Source organism: Cyprinus carpio, chromosome B1 (assembly GCF_018340385.1).
Source record: "Cyprinus carpio isolate SPL01 chromosome B1, ASM1834038v1, whole genome shotgun sequence".
NCBI lineage: Eukaryota > Metazoa > Chordata > Actinopteri > Cypriniformes > Cyprinidae > Cyprinus > Cyprinus carpio.
In genome coordinates, this window is record NC_056597.1 from 33155065 (window position 1) to 33159747 (window position 4683).

Here is a 4683-nt window from a genome sequence, read left to right on the forward strand (position 1 = left end):
GCGCAAGAGTGGCCACGACAGAAGCCGTCTTCCTCAGTGCAAGGGCCACATGAAAAAACACTGAAAGACTCCAAGATGGTGAGAAAATAGGATTCTCTGGCTGATGCGGCCAAGCATGAAACTTTGGGCCTTAATCAAGCGGTATGTGTGCGAGAAAACCCAGGCACTGCTCATCACCGCCAATCAGTCCCAAACCAGAGGTGATAGTCCAGGGGTCAGAAAGTAAAAGTCCTGCCATAGTTAGTCCACCCATGAATCAGCAGTGATTCACCAGTTAGGGAAGGAATCAAGTCATCCTTCCAAGCCACAAACAAGTTCAAGTTAAATACCAAGTCCTCAAAGAGTAAAGTTGAATGAGATAATTAATGACTAATGAAAAATGATTAAGTGTTCCTTATGATGAAACACCTGCTGTTATTGTACCTACAAGGATCAGGTGTTAATGTTTTTATTGGTTAAATGATGCCACATCCTGAGATCAGGGTTTGACTTAGTGTGCTCTTGGACCCTGGAATTGTTGTGCTAGACCTCAACTGCTATAGTTGTATGGGGTGTTGTAGAAAAGCGCGCCATCAGTGTCTACAATAAACACATGTCACACTGAGCTGGTGTGATTATGTTCAAAATAAATGTTAGTTTGTTTCATAAGTTTAGATTTGAATAGTCATCCCAGTGATAACTAACAGCACGCAAAAAAAGTCCTGCTTTAATATTTACAGAGAATGAATTTTAACGCTGTGCACACATGCACACATGAATCCAGTGGTTTTTAGACACACAGGATATCAAGAAACAAGCAGATAATCTTACCATGGGACAATCATAAAAATGCTTCTGTTGCAATACATGAATTCCTCCCTAATGCACTGAAGTCTGGATTAAATTATTTTCACCCCTGTTGAGGATCACATGATAAATGTTCATGGCTAAATGCCTAAGCAGGATTTTTTTTCTTAATATTGAAGTATATAGTGGTACCTGTATAATGAAATATCACTCTTTTTTGAAAAATAATAAAGAAATTCAAATCAAGATCATACAATCATCAAAAGCATTGGATACCTGCTGTTCAAGATTTGTTGCAGCCTTGCACAAACGTTGCTGTGAAACAGGAATGCACTTGCTTAGAAAGCAGATGTATCTAAAACTGTGAAAAGGCTCAAGAGCCCAAACTAAGCAAATACTGACCACAATTATGGCGGAAAAGTTGATTTCAGCCAAGGCTGTGCTTACGTCAGTTGGAGTTTTGTGTTTTCTTTTTTAAGTGGGATGTTGATGTTAAAAGTAGGTGTTCAACACTAGGCACAATCTTCATTTAATTAGTACGTAATTACGTCTCATTAACTTTAAATCGTGAGGCCTTGGGATTAATTGAGACTGTGGTATGACTTGGAAGGGATTAATGACTTGCTGCTCCTCTGGTGAAAGCAAGCTGTGAGTTCATGGGTGGATAAAACATTGGCAGGACTTTTACTTTTGACCCCCTGGACTATCCACCTCTGGTCCCCCAACCAACAGTGAAGCATTGTGGTGGCAGCATCATGCTGAATGGGTGTTTTTCAGCTCAGGGACAGGACGATCTGTGCATCGAGGGAAAAGAGGAAGAGGCCAAATACAGGGATTCCTGGACGAAAAACCTTCTCCCCGAGTGACCTCAGGACCTCAGACAGGGCCAAAGGGTGCACCTGTTCCAGGCACAAGACAATGACCTCTAAGCACACAGCTTAAAATAAACGAAGGGAGTGGCTTCCCAACCAACTCCGTGGACCGTCGTGAATGGCCCCAGCCAGAAGCCCTGACTTAAACCAATGAGGCATCTCTGGAGGGCAGAGACCTGAAACTGGCTGGTCCCCCAACGTTTACCATTTCAACCCTGCCAGAACTGGAGAGGATCTGCAAGGTTAGGAATGGCAAAGGATCCCCACATACAGGCTGTGAAAAAAATTGTTGCGTCTGTTCCCAAAAAGACTATGGCTGTATTAGACTCAAAAGGGTGCTTACTATGCAAATACTGAGCAAAGGGTCTGAATACTTAGGCCCATGTGATATTTCAGTTTTTCTTTTTACTAAATGTGCAAAACATGTCAACCAATTCTGTTTTTTTCTGTCAATATGGGGTACTGTGTGTACATTAATGAGGAAAAAAAAAAAACTGCATTGAAAGGATTGTAGCAAAGTGGCGGCAATATACCAAAGAGGTGAAAAAAATGTATAAAGGGGTCCTGAAATACTTCAGTACCCACTGTGTGTGTGTGTGTGTATATATGTATAATATATAATAGAATTAGCACAGTGTACCTCAGAAAGCCAATGTAACAGCAAACCATCCATACTGTTATCAGACAAGTCTGGACCATTGTTATATCTCACCGCTCTTCCCCCCCCTACACAACCATCTCAGCCAAACACCCACTCCACCCCCACCCTATCATTTATGAGCAGAGAAACAGTTAACTAGTCATTCCAAAGGTCATGTTGTCTTACCCTGGCAATTTACAACTTTCCACATTTTACCCTTGTTTATTGTTTTCAAGTAGCTCGTAACAACCAGATTAATGACCCCCCTGCCTAAACATGCACTCGGTGTGAACACCGTAAGTACTTCGGGTTTAAAGTTAAGCTCCGCTCGTGTTGCTGCTGTAGTGGGCTTTATCGCGGGCGGCGCTCCGACACACGGGCAAGAGCTCGAATGAAGCTGCGTTTGACTCCAGAGTAAAGAAAAGAAATATTAGAGGATTTACAACGCTGAAAGCTGATTTACAGTTAGTTGACCCCTGAGCGTTGTTTGAAGTGCTGCCTATCTTTATTTAGAAAATGGTTCAAACACTGTGGCTGCTGGCTGCCGCACGTCTCGCTGGCCTGCCCTCGAAACATCCGTCCTGTTCTAAAATCACCCTGCAGGACCCGACGACGATGAGCCGACCCTGATGGCATACAGCGGGGACCTCAAGCTCTGCGTGTAAGGAGTCGAGAGTCTGCAGGTTTCTGTCAGTCCATACTACCGGGGAAATGGGCTCCACAGATCCGCTTTTATGTTGATTTGATGATGAAGTTGAGATATTGAGCTTGCAACACACCTCCCCATGATTACATACGACGCATTCCTGCGCTCAGACTCCCAGTCTTCTACCCACACGGCCTGCCCCCCCCCCACACCCTGAACCCCCCCCCCCCCCCTTGACGCCCGCCTCCCCCGAGACCACACCCAGTCACTCTGCACACCACCTCCACTAATTCCCCCCACCCCACCCTCCCTCTGCCCATGCTCTCTCTCTCTCTCTTTTCTCTCTCTCCTCTCCTCTCTCTCTTCTCTCCCCTCTTCCCTCTCCTCCTCCTGACCTCTTTCTTTCCTCTCCTCTCTCTCTCTTCTCTCTAACACAGTCTCACACACTCTCTTCTCCTCACACACACTCCTCTCTCTCCTCTCTCTGGTCTCTCTCTCTCTGTCCTCTCTTCTCTCACCCACTCCCGGGACACCCTCCGTGACGCTGTGTTCTTGTGTCAGTGGTCTTCCCGGCGCGGGCTCCTGCCCGTCCTCTTGCGGGCACGCAGATGCCCCGTTACCGTCTCTGCTGTACCGGCGGCAGTCCAGCTCCAGCTGGCACGGACCAGGAGGCGGGGCAGCCCGCGTCAACTCAAACACGTGGGCACTGGGCGGCGCCATCAACCTGTCCACAGCGGGGCGGCGCTCACACCTGTGCGGGAGCTTCCCCCAGCGCATGGGTGTGCCGGCGCCCCCGGCCGGCGACGTGAGTGTTTGTGGATGCTGGCCCAGAAGATATATCTCTCTATTCGACTTCAATATAGTGATTTCTTGATATATTCAACATCTCCTTTCCCTTCCAATCCTGACTCCCTCCTCTTGCTCAAACACAGCTTCACGCCGCTCTCTACTGGCTGACCCCTTTTTTTAGTTTGTGTTTGCTCTCATTCTGACTGGCATACATGTGTGAGGTGTGTGTGGTGTGTGTTTGTGTGTGTGTGTGTGTGTGTGTGCCTTGTGCGTGTTGTGTGCAGGCAGCAGCGTTCTCCAGCCGGGCGGCGCTCTCAACGGCTGGGGTTTGGGGCGGCCTCCTGTCCCCGGCTCTCCTGCCTCGTCTCCCGGAGATAGGGATGGATGTGACTCTCGTCCTGACAGCTGTGGAGGAGGACCCGCTCTTCCTCTAATCGCGGAGTCCAGGTCGCTAACTGTGGCTTGTTACCGTCTTTTTGCTTTCCTTTCTGCCTGTGGGATTACCCGGGTTTGATTGTGTTTCGTCCGGGCTGGGGGGGCCGTGCAGTGTGGGGGGTTGCCTGGGCGGTTCCGGGGGGTCTTTCTGAGGACACTGAGCGCGCATCCACACCCTAATGGGTTCCCATTGTGTGTGCATTTGTTTCCTTCAGGCATGTTTGGGATGGGAATCTGTGTATTTTTCAGTTCCTGCTGTTCCCGGGATGCTTATGACATTTCATCATGTTTCTGCTGCTGTTTGTGTTGTGATGATGCTTGCTCGATGATGTTATCAGGTCACACAGTGCACACAACGTCACCTACAGCAGCCAGCAGCAACGGATCCCACACACACACCCAACCACACCCACACACACCACTGTTACCCACCAACACCCACACACACCACTGTACACACACACAACCCACACACTGTTACACCACACACACACACCACACACCACTGTTACACA